This window comes from Lethenteron reissneri, chromosome 71 (assembly GCF_015708825.2).
Source record: "Lethenteron reissneri isolate LAM-NWPU_2019-01 chromosome 71, ASM1570882v1, whole genome shotgun sequence".
In the NCBI taxonomy this organism is placed as follows: Eukaryota; Metazoa; Chordata; class Hyperoartia; order Petromyzontiformes; family Petromyzontidae; genus Lethenteron; species Lethenteron reissneri.
The window spans coordinates 3,653,175-3,670,632 of record NC_083849.1 but is presented as its reverse complement, the minus strand read 5'-3'; the positions used below and the strand labels follow the sequence as shown (position 1 = coordinate 3,670,632).

The 17,458-nt window shown below is 46.1% G+C and overlaps 1 pseudogene; it reads left to right on the top strand.

The window, feature by feature from the left end:
- LOC133361109 (NACHT, LRR and PYD domains-containing protein 3-like) overlaps positions 1 to 17,458 on the top strand; it is a 90,504-nt pseudogene that overhangs the window by 57,735 nt on the left and 15,311 nt on the right.

Genomic DNA, 17,458 nt, shown 5'->3' with positions numbered 1-17,458 from the left:
TCCGGTCCAGTCGTTACCATGTTGTCAGTCGATGAGTCATCTTCCGCCCCCGCTCTCACAGACTCTAGGGGTATTCTCGTATGTTGACTTTCTGTAGCTAAAGCGGGTGTTTCCAACATACTGTAAAGCATGGGAAACTACAGAAATGGGAAGCTAACCCATGACTGTCCCAGTGGGGTCTATTTCCTCCTGTTAGCCGTCTCTCTGTGCCGCCACAAGGACTTTCCCCTGTTGTCAGCTGATCTTTCTCAGCAGTCACTGGACAAGTCCAGATATTCAGATTTTAAAGAACACAGGATGAGATGTTACTATCCTCTGTGCAAGCACTTCCAAGAGTTCATGAACAGTGAGCCTGGTGAAATTTGGGGAGCGCATCGTCAGTAGTGAACCTTTGGGTCCTAGGGTGTTTCGGCCTTTCATACTATACACCCTCCCCAAAGGCGGCCAGCGACAGGGTGATCAATCCTACGCTTGCGTCCCATTTCCAATTAGTCATAGGAGTTGCCTTGTTGTTGATAGCCAACATCCCATGGGACTATGCATGGCAGGGGCATCCTCCTCCCTGAGTCAAACATTGTTGACTGCATACCTCCTGGCCCTCTCACTTTGGGGCCCAACTGGGGTCTTTCCTCTTCATCCAGAGCCACTGACTGCTGCCTTCTGCCGCCTCCGATACAGCTCTGATTGCCGAACGCTGGCTCTGGCCCTTAATTACCAGGTCTCTCTCTGTCTGTGTCCTCTCTTTGGAATTTTCACACTTAAATTCTAACTTAGCAATCTTTGAAATACGTAATCGACCAGGCTATGCGTTAATTGTGTGTTGACCGACTCTCTGTATTGCATTACATTACATTTCGATATTTTGCTAGGCTATTTAATTTTAGTGTGTCTTTCTCCCTTTCTCCTAATTTTCAAGCTTGCGTACCGTACCACACGTCGCCCTACTCATTGACATGCTATTTTTTCCTCTGCCCCCTCCCTCTCTCCGACCCCGCCCCCCCTCTCTCTATTTAAGTCCCCGTCACAGAGACGATCTCTCTCTTTGTGCCGATGCGTGTCCTCTCTCTGTGTATCTTTGTGATATCTGTCTGCTTATATGTCTGTCGATTGTTTTCTGGTTAGGTTTTTGTTGCTACTTCTTTCTTTTATACCTGATGATGATTGCTTGTGTTGCAATCGAAACGTCGTAGTATGCTATTATTTAATTTATTATTTTATCTTTATACGTGACTTTACCGAAAGAACCAAAGAGTAATTCCTGCAGTCACGAAAGCTCCAAATTAAGATTGAAGTCGATGGTCAGTGGGCAGATCAGCTCCACGGTAGGTCCTGGTATAAAGGACATGGGCCCGCATCCGCTGTTCCGTCACTATGTAGTCCAGCAGATGTTCTTGCTTGGACCCGGCATGCATCTATGATGTGGTGTGGATGTGCCAATGCCGGAACAGCGTGTTGGTAATTACATGCCCATGGGCTGCACAAAAATCTAGCAGCCTCCTGCCGTTGTTATTGAGCTGATCTGGCCCATGCCTTCCAGTTACTCCAGACTAGATGCCAGCATCATGACCAACTCGGGCATTGAAGTCACCCAACAAGATGACTCTATCCCGAGGGGCTAGCACCTGTGACAGGAGGTCATAGAAGGCATCTGACTCATCGGCTTTGCCTGCATCCCTCCACGGATGTTCGTCTTCAGTGGGGGCATAAGTAACCATGACCACCACTCTTCGCATTTTCTCACACCTCACCGCCACGCTCCCACGCCCCCTGCATTACTTTTTCAGAAGAAGATCCACACCCTGTTGTTAGGCAGTCGCTTGCCCCGAGTAGAGGACTGTCCACCCCTCATGGTGGCATGAGCCAGAGCCGGTCCACCGGACCTCATGAATACCACAGAGATCCAGGCAGTACCGGTCCAACTCCCGACAGAGGAGTGGCAGCTTCTCCTCTGCAGTGAGCGTTTGAACATTCCACGTGGCCACACAAAGTGTTTTTTTGTTGTTTCTGGAGGAGCCCCGAGGGTAAGGATTCAGTCTCCTGGCTCCACCAAATGGGGTTTGGCCAGGAGACGTCATAGACGCCTGTCCCCCCGGGGCCTCCAGCACAAGCTTATTTATAAAATGTTGTCGTCGTGGTTTAGTGGTAATTCATTGAAGGTGGAGGGGTTTCCAGCCCCTCGCACCCATCCAGAGCCCCCATTTGGCCGCTGGGGTGGTTACAAACGCCATGAGGGGAAAGGCCAATCGGAATTGGCCCTCCACCACAGTACTGTCCACGACAGCGTGAGCCCGTCCGGCACCACGAGGAAGTAGGGGGTTGTTTTGCCGGACTATACTACACTACTACATACACACACACATTTGTGTACACACACATACACAATACAATTTAACCCCATGAATCTAAACAGTGGTTGCTGTTTGTCAGCTGTTAAAGTGGGCATGGGTTTAATAGTTACTCACAAGCAGTCTCCACAAACACACCCCTCAACCACACTCCCCTGACCCACCACTACCCCTCACCACCCATCACCACCCTCCCCTTCGCCCCCATTGACCGTCTCATCTCTCCCCGCAGTCTGCAGTGCTGCTCACTCACGGACAAGTCGAGCTCTTCTTTCACAGACATTCTCAAGGCCAACACAGGATTGAAGAGGCTGGTGTAAGCTCTGCCGTTCGTTTCTCACATGCGCTCGTTGGGCACAATGTGCTTATTTTTGGTGCAACACGGTGTCATGTAAATATTGAAATATGAACGCAATATAATTGACAATGATCAAATCGCCTAGAATGCACTGCTCACTTGACTGTTTTATTTATTTACCAGGTAAAGCCAACTGAGATATTAGCTCTTTTTCAAGAGGCGACCTATCCACACATAGAGATAAATATGGAGGGGAAAACCGGAGAACCCGAAGAAAAATCTACATGACCACTGAGAGAGAATGTGCAAACTCTTAATATACAGGCGTCAGGGTGGGATAGGTTGAGGGAGATTATTCGCCACCGTGACGCCCTGGATGGATGATCACAATGTAGTAACACAGCGTTATAGGCGACAGGGGCATTTTGCGAGCTCGGGAAGCAATATCCAGTGCTATATTTTATCTCTCTGATCTCGAAAGTCCAACACTTGATAAACATTGACATCTCGATTTCATAGACGTCATTCGCATTGAGGTATTTTATTTTATATACTTGATTAAGATATCTTACATTTCCTACACTTCAATAGCATAGAGATATCCAATTTCCAATCTTGATTAGCATATTTTTTAAATATAATTTCCCACTCTTGATTACCATCGATTCATGTTGGTTCGGTCCAAGATGGATGCTCTTCTTTCACTCTGCCTGCTCTCTGAACTAGACTCAGAGTTCAAGCTACCCCTGTACATTGTTTACATTGATTTGAAGGTGGCATTTGACTCTGGCCAAGACATACATCTTGGGAAGACTCTGGGGAGGCATATCCAATTTTTAAAATCTGAATCAGGTATTTATTTTTCAGAGGCTTTCTGGCTTACCAGAATTCCCACTTACTCGATTCCACTATCAAGATGTTTTACTGTCATGTTCACATTTATTTTAGCTATCTTAAAATTCACCATATAGTGATAGCAGATGCATTCATCATAAACACCTCTCGAAGCCACTGATGCAACATTGTGTTCATATAAACGCACCCTCTTCCAAATTATTAAGGTACAGTGCAGTAAAATACAAATGATTGTGAGGAGAATGAAGCTTGTGAATGTTGCCTGTTCAATATTAAATTATTAACAAATAAGTAGTTGTCCCATGAACGTGCGTGTGTGCGTGTTGGTCATGTTCACCTCGAGTGTAAGTGTCCATCACTCGCCACGTATCCATCACGTGGGCTCATTGCATCAAGGCTGTCTCTTCTCCTGTCCACATGGGTTTAGGCTGAGTGGCAACAAGATAAGAGACAGCGGCATCCAACATCTGGCGGACGGGATGGCGGGGAGAAAAGTGCATTTGGAGGAGTTGGAGTGAGTGATGTCCTGATGCACACACACATCATCATCATCATCAACAATAATGAACAGCCATTTTCCACTCAGTCGTGGTGACGTCACCTTAGGGCTTGTCCCAAGTGATGTGCACTTTGAGGACACATGAAGCGTCGAAGGTACACTGAAAGGAGTTCACAGGATAGACCTAGATGGCATTGGTTGACTGATTGAGATGGATAGCAGATGCACCCCCGTGTTTCCAATTTTGCCAAATTACTACATTTTAGCGACCGGCGCTCCACTCATTACGGTGAGCATCAGTCCTCTGCCATCCGTTGTTGTTGGAGGGCAACTGACTCCAATCGGCCCTGTAGCGTCCTTCACGAGCCTCCTCCAAGAGGCCAAATCTGAAAACGACTGGTACCAGTATTTGGTAAGTCCACTAATCTCCACATTCTTTTGTACCACATCCATTATTTTGTCTAACCCGTGCTGTGCCCATTTAACCCCCTCCATCTGGACCAAACAGAAGTTGCTTGAGCATGCAGTGGTTAGACATGCAGGCTACATAACCGAGTTTTGCCTGCTGGAGGAGCTCTTTGGTGGGATTTTTCAAGGATCTGTGAGCTCACACAATCTAGCCTAGTTAAACCGAGAATGGATTATAGGTAGGCCATCCTAAATGTTTCAAAGAAGCACAGATGTCCTACTAGAGGGGTCCATGTTTCACAAGCATAAAGAAGGGAGGGCATAACTGGCTGATAAGACCCGAAACTTCATGTGGAACGACAGTCCAGGCAGCTTCCACAGAGTGTTCCACAGCTGATGAAAATATGGTGCTGCTCAATTGATTTGGCACGAGACCTTTGCTGCCAAACCAGACATGTTCATGAGCATATTTTCCAGGTCTGGAATGTTCTCCACACTCATCGCAACTATATTTCCCCTTAAACTAATTTTTTTATCTGATTGCTCCAATTTCCTCTATGACTCCTATTCCATAAAACTTGTTCCATTCCCTCTCTAAATCCTCCCACTCTTAGTGGTGAATGACATTTGTAATAGCGCACTGCCCTACACCACCAGAGACACAATTTTGATTCCTGCCCATAACCAATATCTGTGGCAAATATTTGAACCAGTCCTAGGCTTATATTAAGGCCCCATCTCTAAATGGCATGCTCCAGGTTCAGCAGCAGATTCTCCAACCCCTCTAAGAGTGAGCGGCAATTATCAGATCATCCGCATACATAACGTCGTTGAGCAATAGGGACCCATCCCTTCACTGCACCCAGGCATCAATCAACCTCCCATTATATCTGTACCAGATGGATATCCTTCTGATACAGCCATGAAAATGTCCTCAAAAACCACATTGGGGCTCCACAAATCAATCCTCAGCGTACCTGGTAAGGTGATATTAAATACGCCTTGCCAGGGCCTTTCCCAGCACATTGAGGATATTCCGCAGTAGATGTTACAATTGATGTAACACCTCTGATTAGCATGGTTGGCTACGTACTGTGTGAAAGAAGTTCAATATACATACATAGTGCGGTACCCCCTCTGAAAGAGGGGAGCTACCATTGTGTCCTTCTTATCCTGCAGAACCCATTCAGTGGTGCAGTGTTATAATGATATCAAACAGGGCAGTCTGCACACATGTGTCACCTTCCCTCAGTAGTTTTCTTGGGAGATCATCTCTGCCCAGCCCTTTTCCTGGTCTCAGACTTTGGATCACCTTTCTTACTTCCACAACAGATGGCACCTCAATCAACCACTCATAGTAGGGGGTAACTACTTCATCCCTACCATGCCCCATGATGTTTCCTTGGCTGAGGTATTTCCTCTCCCCCAAGATCTCACAGAAATGCTCAACAAACCTGCAAACATGTTCCTGGGAGTCAGTAATCGGATCACCTTTATTTCCGCAGAAGATGCTGTTTGGTGTGGCACTGCAAGTTACGCTTTATGTAAAAGTAGTGATTTGTTATCGAAGGCTACTGAGGCAGACTTCATCTCCTCAGCAACCCGCAACCACCACTCATCCTTGTAGCATCGCATGACCGTCCGAACTTCGGAGCAAAGGCTGCGGAAACCTCCTCATTCTCTGACGTAGGATGCTGTAGACCAGGGGTCGGCAACCTGCGGCTCCGGAGCCGCATGCGGCTCTTTTGAACCTTGACCGCGACTCCGGGGCGGATGCTAGCGAGGGGAGGAGGCGCACTGTGACACCTGCTCTGGCGTTGCCGCTGCTGACAGGTCGCCGCTCCGCTCCACACTGCCCGCCCGGTGACAGGCAATAACGTTGCCGTTGCTAGGTAACGCAAAACATGGCTGCCTCCATCAGCTCCGCTCCTCATGGACAGAATCATTCGCATTCTCTACTGACGAGACTGGTTTACCAGTATGCTTAATATGTGGTGAGAAATTTGCAAACAACAAAAAGTCGAATATTGCAAGACATTTCCAGAATAAACACACAGCCTTTGCTGAAAAATATCCAGATGGAGATGAGAGACGAAAAGCCATTGCAGAACTTATGAGGAAGGTTAATATGAGCAAAAATAATTTCAAGAAGTGGGTGAAGACTGAAAATTCCACAACATATGCTAGTTTTGTGGCCGCTCAGGAAATAGTCAAGCACGGGAAGCCCTTCACAGATGGAGAGTATATAAAAGAAGCATTCATTAATATTTCGGAACATCTATACATGGACTTCAAAAACAAGAATGAAATTGTGCAGAAAATCAAAGACATGCCTCTCTCTGCGAAGACTGTCAAAGACAGAACCCTAAAAATGGCAGAAAACATTAGCAAACAGCAAATTCAAGACATCAATTCAGCTGTGGCGTACTCCATCGCCTGTGATGAGTCCAAAGATAAAGGTGATATTGAACAAATAGCGCTGTTCTGCCGATATGTGAACTCTTTTGGGCCACAGGAAGAACTGATTGAGCTGATACCACTAAAAGACCAAACAAGGGGTGAGGATATATGTAAGGCTGTCCTGGACTTTTTAAGTGCTAAAAAAATAAACACCAACCACCTGGTCTCAGTGGCTACTGATGGGGCACCGAGCATGAGAGGAGCACAGAAGGGATTTGTGGCTCTACTGCAGAAGGCGCTGGGTAGAACGCTGCTGTCATTTCATTGCATCCTGCACCAAGAGGCATTGTGTGCTCAAACATTTCCCCCGGAATGCACAAAAGTGATGGATGTGGTCATTCAGATTGTTAATAAGATAATGGCAAAGGGTTTAAACCACCGCCAGTTCCGTTTGCTATTGGATGAGGTGGAAAGCATATATTCTGACCTCCTGCTCCACAACAAGGTCCGGTGGCTGTCCAGAGGCGAGGTGCTAAAACGCTTTGTCACATGTTTGGAAGAAATAAAAACCTTCCTGGGCAGCAAAGAGCTCACCTTTGCTCAGCTGGAACAGCCAGAGTGGCTGGAAAAATTACATTTTATGGTAGACATGACAGCACATCTAAACACGCTAAATACAACCTTTCAGGGGAAAGGAGGCACAGCCCTGCACATGCTGGAGGAGGTTTTGGCATTCGAGCGCAAGTTGACAGTGTTTGTCAAAGATTTACAGAGAGGTACACTGTCTCACTTTCCCTCTTTGAGAGAGTTCAAACAAAGTCATGATACGATAAATTTGGAATATTTCAAGTCTGCAATCACCACAATGCAAAGTTTGTTTGGGAAACGATTCTGTGAGTTCAGAGAGGAAAAAACGACATTATCCTTCCCTGTCACTCCCCTGGCGATCGATCCATCCCTATTGAATATGACTGCATTTGCAGGTGTAAGTCAACCTGATCTTGAGATGGAACTGGCCGATATAGCCGACAAAGATATATGGGTGTCCAAGTTCAAATGCTTGACCGCTACTCTTGAGGATGTTGCCCGTCAGAAGGCCATTCTGGCTCAGAATCATAAATGGAGTGATATTGAAAACCTTCCCAAACAGGACAAACTTGTATTCGAAACATGGAATGCCATCCCCAACACTTATATAAACATGAAAAAGTATGCATTTGGAGTCCTGTCGATCTTCGGCTCCACATATGTATGTGAGCAGGTCTTCTCCAACATGAACTATATTAAAAACAAACATCGATCACGCCTCACAGATGACAGCTTGCAAGCCTGTGTGAAAATGAAGGTGACGTCTTACAGCCCTGATGTGCAGACACTGTGCACTGAGGTTCAGGAGCAAAAATCCCATTAACCAGGTAATTTAGCTATTAATTTGCAAAAATATATTTTACATTGTTAAGTGAAAAAGTCCTTTTTTTATTCAGATTGACAGCTGACTGCACGATCCTGTATATAGCAATAAGGTAAGAAACAATATATGCATTTTTGTTTTAAATGTCGCAATGGTTTTGCGGCTCCCAGTTTATTTTTTCCTTCGGAAACGGGTCCAAGTGGCTCTTTATGTCTTAAAGGTTGCAGACCCCTGCTGTAGACGATGGGAGTGGGCCTGTCTTTTTTCTCAGCCAGCTGGAACACCTCTGCCAGCAAGGGTCTCTGGTAAAGTCTGGACCTCGTACCCAAAGCACCCATTACAGCTGCATGACCCACAGTCTTAAATCTCACCCATTTCCCCTCGGCATCAGGAGGAGGGGGACAATGCCAACCCCAGCTGCAATCGATGATAAAAGTGGCCTGGTCTCAGCTATTTGAGACCAGGCGACTTTAGGTTTGAATGGGGTCCTGGGTGTACACCCACCACCAGAGTGGAAGAATGGCACGTGTATTTTACAGATCACAAGACGATCGTAAGTCAGCAGGACATGGGCCCGCATATGCTGTTCCATTACTATATAGTCCAGCAGATGTTCATGCTTGGACCCGGAAAACGTTCATAATGTTGTGTGGATGCACCGATGCTGGAACAGCGTGTTGGTAATTACAAACTAATAGGCTCCACAGAAGTCTAGCTGCCTTCTATCGTTGTTATTGAGCTGATCTGGCCAATGCCTTTTAATCACTCCAGGCCAGGTGCCTGTGCCATGACCATCTCGGGTTTCCTAAAAGGATGGCTGTATCCCGAGGGGCCACTTTAGCTAGCACCTGTGACAGGAGGCCACAGAAGGCATCTGGCTCATCGACCTTGCCTGCATTCTTCCACAACATTTTGACCTTCGGTGGGAGTATAAGCCACCACCACCATATACAGTGAGGGGATAAAGTATTTGATCCCCTGCTGATTTTGTACGTTTGCCCACTGACAAATAAATGATCAGTCTATAATTTTAATGGTAGGTTTATTTGAACAGTGAGAGACAGAATATCAACAAAAAAATCCTGAAAAACGCATGGTAAAAATGTTCTAAATTGATTGGCATTTTAATGAGGGAAATAAGTATTTGACCCCTCTGCAAAACATGACTTAGTACTTGGTGGCAAAACCCTTGTTGGCAATCACAGAGGTCAGACGTTTCTTATAGTTGGCCACCAGGTTTGCACACATCTCAGGAGGGATTTTGTCCCACTCCTCTTTGCAGATCTTCTCCAAGTCATTAAGGTTTCGAGGCTGACGTTTGGCAACTCGAACCTTCAGCTCCCTCCACAGATATTATATGGGATTAAGGTCTGGAGACTGGCTAGGCCACTCCAGGACCTTAATGTGCTTCTTCTTGAGCGACTCCTTTGTTGCCTTGGCCGTGTGTTTTGGGTCATGTCATGCTGGAATACCCATATACGACCCATTTTCAATGCCCTGGCTGAGGGAAGGAGGTTCTCACCCAATATTTGACGGTACATGGCCCCGTCCATCGTCCCTTTGATGCGGTGAAGTTGTCCTGTCCCCTTAGCAGAAAAAACACCCCAAAGCATAATGTTTCCACCTCCATGTTTGACGGTGGGGATGGTGTTCTTGGCGTCATAGGCGGCATTCCTCCTCCTCCAAACACGGCGAGTTGAGTTGATGCCAAAGAGCTCCATTTTGGTCTCATCTGACCACAACACTTTCACCTAGTTGTCCTCTGAATCATTCAGATGTTCATTGGCAAACTTCAGACGGGTATGTATATGTGCTTTCTTGAACAGGGGGGCCTTGCGGGCGCTGCAGGATTTCAGTCCTTCATGGCGTAGTGTGTTACCAACTGTTTTCTTGGTGACTTTGGTCCCAGCTGCCTTGAGATCATTGACAAGATCCTCTCGTGTAGTTCTGGGCTGATTCCTCACCGTTCGCGTGCTCATTGAGTTAGGGTCACGTGGGGGAGAGGATTTAGGGAGAGAACCGGAAGGGGATCGGGGAGTTAAGACGGAGTGAAAACGGGAGGAGGCCACGCTGGGCAGTACTGGGAGGGTGGCGCGATCGCCACGTGTTGGGAGACCTCGGCACCGTCGGTCATCGGTGTCTGGGCGCAGGGGGCTAGCGAGCTGTGGAAGGCTGGCTGCAGAGCAGAGCAGCAGTGTGGCTGCAGAGCAGAGCAGCAGTGTGGCTACAGAGCGGAGCAGCAGGGTGGCTACAGAGCGGAGCAGCAGGGTGGCTGCAGGCCGGAGCAGCAGTGTGGCTGCGGAGAGCTCGACAGAGGAGACGCGGGCCTGAGCGAGGACGCCGTGGGAGCGAGCTTTACACGAACCCAAATAAAGGACAACGGAGATCGACACTGTGGAAGAGTCCTTTATTACACAGGTAACAAGCTGAGATTAGGAGCACACCCTTTAAGAGTGTGCTCCTAATCTCAGCTCGTTACCTGTATAAAAACACCTGGGAGCCAGAAATCTTTCTGATTGAGAGGGGGTCAACTACTTATTTCCCTCATTAAAATGCTAATCAATTTATAACATTTTTGACATGCGTTTTTCTGGATTTTGTTGTTATTATTCTGTCTCTCACTGTTCAAATAAACCTACCATTAAAATTATAGACTGATCATTTCTTTGTCAGCAGGCAAACGTACAAAATCAGAAGGGGATCAAATACTTTTTTCCCTCACTGTACATGTTTGTTGCTCAAGGGAATTAATAAAATAAAATAAATTAAACATAATAAAATTATTTTTATTACTTTATTATTTCCCTTCTACGTGACTTTACCGAAAGACGGTCAATGGTACAGTGTATAATAACAAATAGTATAACATTTATATGCTTAATACAATGTACGAAGTAATATATAGTATCGTAATTGTATAGTGAATGTATAGCAGTGTGCTATACATTAGGGTGGGTAGAATAATACATAGTGTAATATAACAATGTATAAGGTGGTTTATAGCAATACAGTATATAATTTAATGTTGGGTTTGTCTATGGCAGCATATAGTACGGGGTAGACCTGTTTGATGTAAAGGAAAAAAGTTTAGGTGGAAGCATATATTTTTTGCGACATAGAATTGTAATGTATTACTTACTGTTAGTAGCTCAGCTTATTGGAGAGTATATTTAGTATACTGATGATACTATGAAGTTTATACTTTAGTTTTTTACGTGGTTGTTTGGTTGCTGCAGCTGCATACTATTCACATTCCTTCCCTTTGTTGGTGCTGCCCCTGCCCCCTCCATTTGATGCTGCTAATCCTGCATAATGCATGGGCATAATATGACTTTGAAAACCCCCCGCCCACCTCCCACGCATTTCACAATTACCACTATTCGCATTCCTGCATTTCCCATAAATATGCTAAATTCCTCTTCAAATGCAAATTCTTTTGTCAAGGCGCTCTTCCTCCTCCCTCACAGCTTAAATAGACACTCCAAGCCTAAGACGTGTCATTTAGACTCTGTCTTATCGACAGACATGTTCTTCACCTGAGGACGGCTGCTTGCGTTGTGGCCGAAACGTCGTGAGAATTATTTTATTATTTTTTATTTTTATTATTTTATTACTTCCCTTCTACGTGACTTTACAGAAAGAACCAAGAAGATAAACAGCGATTGCCATTTGCGAGCTGCTATTAAAGTGGGCATGCCTTTAATAGGTCCTCACAAACTGTCTCCACAAATATGCTGATAATCCACCACCAGCCCTCACGATCCCCCACTCTCTGTCCACAATCCCCTCCCTCCCTGGCTCCCTCCCTGCCTGACTCCCTCCCTCCCCCGCTCACCATCTCTTCTTTCCCGGTAGACTGGATCGGTGCTCACTCACGTTCAAGTCGGGTTCTTCTCTCAGTGTCATCCTCAAGGCCAACACAGGAATGAAGTGGCTCGAGTAAGCTCTGCTGCTCGTTTCTCACACGCGCTTTGTGTGTGCACACTGTGCATATAATTGGTGCAACACGTTGTGATGTAACATTTAAACATCAGCACAGCAATATTAATTTCTATGTTACATGTATGAACAATATTATAGACAACTAGCTGTACTACCCGGCTTCGCCCGGGACTTGTATCTACCACGGCCGGCCGCCTTTGTCTCCCCAGTGGCGATGTTAATACGCTACAGCAGTTACTCGTTTGAGGCAGAGTCGACCTAGGGGAGGTTCAAATAATCGTCACCGGTGGTGGCCGTGAGCGGGAATCGAACTGGGTTCGCCGGGTTGGTAGCGCAGCGTAGCGTTAAGCACTACACCCACCGCTCCTCACACACCACACACGCACAGACACACACACAGACACACACACAGACACACGCAGACACACACAGACAGAGACACACAGACACACAGACAGCACGCTAACCACTACACTACCGCTCCCCACACACCACACACGCACACACACAGACACAGACACACACACAGACACACACACACAGACACACACACACAGACACAGGCAGCACGCTAAGCACTACACTACCGTTCCCCCTACACAACACACGCGCGCGCGTCCATAGGTACACATACACGCGCTTGCTGCAGACACACACGACTTTCAGGGTGCGTACGGCAGTAAACGACTGAAATAATAAAGCGGCAATGCTGTGTAAGGAACGCCTTAGACCCGCATTACACTATTTGTGTAATGCGAGCGTAAACACACAAACACACACAAACACATACACAATACACACACACATACATGCAGACACACAGACAGACACATAACACACATACATACACACACATACAAACACAGAAACACATACACACACATACATAGACACACACATACATACACACAAACACATCCACAGACGTACATACACACATACAAACAGGCACGCAGACATACACATAAACACATACAAAAAAACCCACATACATACACACACACATACATACACACAAACACATGCACACACATACATACACACATGCATACAGACACACAGACATACACATAAACACATACACACATACACATGACCCGGCTTCGCCCGGGACTTGGATCCACCACGCCCGGCCGCCTTTGTCTCCCCAGTGCCGATGTTAATACGCAACACCAGTTACTCGTTTGAGGCTGAGTGGACCTAGGGGAGGTTCAAATAATCGTCACCGGTGGTGGCCGTGAGCGGGAATCGAACTCGGTTCGCCGGGTTGGTAGCGCAGCGTAGCGTTAAGCACTACACCCACCGCTCCTCACACACCACACACGCACAGACACACACACAGACACACACACAGACACACGCAGACACACACAGACAGACACAGACAGACACACACACACACAGACACACAGACAGCACGCTAAGCACTACACTATCGCTCCCCACACACCACACACGCACACACACAGACACACACACAGACACACACACACAGACACAGACAGCACGCTAAGCACTACACTACCGTTCCCCCTACACAACACACGCGCGCGCGTCCATAGGAACACATACACGCGCTTGCTGCAGACACACACGACTTTCAGCGTGCGCACGGCAGTAAACGACTGCAATAATAAAGCGGCAATGCTGCGCGAGGAACGCCTTAGACCTGCAATACATTTGTGTAATGCGAGCATAAACACACAAACACATACAAACACATACATACACACACATACACACAAACACATACACACACATACACACATATACACACACACAGACATACACATACACACAAACACACACATACATGCACACAAACACATACACAATACACACACACATACATGCAGACACACAGACAGACACATAACACACATACATACACACACATACATACACAGAAACACATACACACACATACATACACACACACATACATACACACAAACACATGCACACACATACATAGAGACACGCAGACATACACATAAAGACATACAAAAAAACCCACATACATACACACACACATACACACAAACACATACATACACATACATACACGCATACATAGAGACACACAGACATACACATAAACACACATACACATGACCCGGCTTCGCCCGGGACTTGGATCCACGATGCCCGGCCGCCTTTGTCTCCCCAGTGACGATGTTCACACACGACAGCAGTTACGCGTTTGAGGCTGAGTGGACCTAGGGGAGGGCCAGGTCCGTTTCAAATAATCGTCAGCGGTGGTGGGCGTGAGTTGGAATCGAACTGGGGTCGCTCAAGCAGCTTAATGACTGTTTGTACAAAGAACATATAAAGAATCGATTATAATAACCAGGCAAGAGTCCACATTATAGACTGCCAGTACACGCACTCAGCTTCATAAGCAGGCTAGAGTGTACATGATAGAGTGGCAGTACGCTCACCGAGCTTAATAAGCAGGCTACAGTGTACATGATAGACTGGCAGTACGCTCACCCAGCTTAATGAGTATTTGTACAGTGAACATTAAAGTAATCGATTGTTGGCGCGTTGGGTTTAAAAGTAATATTAATAGCACACATTGTGGTGGGGGTGTAGTGAAGAGTAGGAAAAACTTTGATGAATTTACCTCAGAGTGGCGTGGTGGGTGTCGAGGCCTAGTAGCGTGCAAAGCCTGCGGCCTCGCCTAAAATTGTCGGCTTGGAAGAGGCAGGGTACGGGTGGCGTGCCTTCCCCCCCCCCCCCTCAGCGCTCCAACAATACTGTGTAATGGCTATTATTTAATTAAATACGGAGCTTATGAAAGTGGCGAAGGCGTGGCTAGCCGTTGGCAGGGGCAACCGCCGTCCAATGAAACTGCAGCCCTTGGCGAAGGCGTCGCTAGCCGTTGCCAGGTCCAATGAAAGCGGCGAAGGCGTGGCTAGCCGTTGCCAGGGGCAACCGTCGTCCAATGAAAGTGCGTATGGGCCGAAATCCACACACACACACACAGACAGACAGACATTCACGATTTTATATATATAGATGATCACGTCATTAAGAATGCACATCCCGGAACTGAATCAAAATTGTCCGGATAGGCTAAAGGGAAACTCTGTGGGTGCTTGAGGGCAGGGAATCAAAGTTGAGAGAGTTATTTTGTAATTCTGTCAAGAACAGGGATACATTTAATTTACTAAACTTGACATTCACAATATCCTACACTTGATTACCACAGTTAGCACACATTTACTAGACATGATTGGCATATATATCTCACATTTTCTACATTGTATTCGCAGATGTATACAAATTATTACACTTGATTAGCACAGATATCTGTAATTTCCTACACTTTGTAAGCATGGAGAGCTTATACTTCCTGCACTTTGTTAACATAGAGATTGCATACTTTTTCTACACTTTATTAATTTAGAGATCTCCCATGCCCTAGAGTTGATTGGCACAACGAATGCTGCAAACTACCTTGCACAGCTTGATGCACATGTGAACAGTTTTCTACTGAGATGTTTTTGGGTAAAAAGTTTTTTGCATAATGTGTTATTTATTTTCGGGAGGCTTCTGACTTACCCTCAATTCCTGCTTACCAGAGTCAAACTTCAGAAGGTTTCACCATCACCCTTATGTAATGTTAAAGCAGTCTGTAAATTCACAACTGGTTGATCGCAGAAGCATTTATTTTATTCGTGTATAAAAGTCCATGTATTCTTGGATGCAAAATAACTTCACATTGTATTCATACAAACGCAAACCCTTCCAGATTATAATGGTACAGTGCCATATAAGATTACAAATGATTGTGAGGATCGTGATATCTTTGATGGTCACCTGTTATATATCAAATGCATAACAATTGCATAAACAATTAGCAGCTAGCTCATGAACGTGTGTGGGCGGGTCATGTCCACCAGGATTTTGAATGTCCACTCACCGCATGTTTGACCCCGCGGTTCACGTGGAGGCTCAGGGGCTGTCCCTTTCTCCCGTCCACGTGGGTTTAGGCTGAGTGACAACAAGATTACAGACCGTGGCCTTCAACTTTTGGTGGATGGGATGGTTGGACGAGAATGGAGCTTGGAGCAATTAGAGTGAGTCATGTCCTGATGCAAAACACCCGCACACAAACCACATATATGTTTTTGTGCATAATACAATTTGCACTTGCGTACATACAAGCCACTTACACATATACACATATCTTGTTTATAGCCTTGACAGGCAAGTGCTGTGGGCGAGCACGTAATATGGCCGGCATGACACACGGGGGAATGGGTGACCAGCACCATCTACAGCCATGTTATTCTCCCCTGTGCTGATGTTTACACACTGCACCAGTTATCGTTTAAGCCTAAATCGACCTAGATGAGGTCCAAGACCAGTTCATATATTCATCACCGATATTGGCCGTGAGCGGTGACCGATTTTGGGTCGCCGGGTTTGTAGCTCCATGCGCCAATCACTACACCACCATTCCTTCTGCACATGCATGCACACCCGTACGCAGATAAATAGGAATTAGGAAACGGGAGGCATTAGAGAGAGAATTTGAAATTGGAAGCGTTGCAGAGGAAATGGCCATATGCAAAGTTATCTTGTGCCCAGAGGGACAACTCCACTGGGGGTTCCTTTTCAACCGTGTTGAGAAGATGTGATGTAAAGCACATATCGGAGACTGCTTCATAGTGAAATGTGCTAAGCGCTGTGCCAAGTGCACACAGCCACAAGACAAAGATGCCCCGTATAGCTTTAGACTTTTGCAGTAAGTGCTGTTAGCGAGTAGCAACGAGGAAGTGGGTGGCCTGCACCACGCCCAACCACTTTTGTCTCCCAAGTGGTGATATTCACACGTCGTACCAGGTACTCATTGGAGGATGGGTCGACCTAGGGAAGGTCCAGGACCGGTTCAGATAACCGCCACTGGTGTTGACCCTAAGCAGGAATTAATCTCGGGTCGCCAGATTATTAGGGCGGTGTGATAACCACTACTGATCCCCACGTACACACGTACATAAAAAAACACATGCAGATTCACGATTCACAAACATGAATGTGCTCATATCTGTACACACATACACACACAAATGTCAGATTTGAACCCATTGTACCTATTTCATGCACACAAAAACACATAAAAAACTAATATAGACACACTTACACACACATGTACTTTAGCTAATTAGGTCGACTCAGCCGTATATATTCACACACACACACACATGCAGATTCACACAGTTGTCAACAAAATGAACAACAAAAACAAAGGCACAGATCATTATTAAACCCCTTAAACACGAACAGTAATT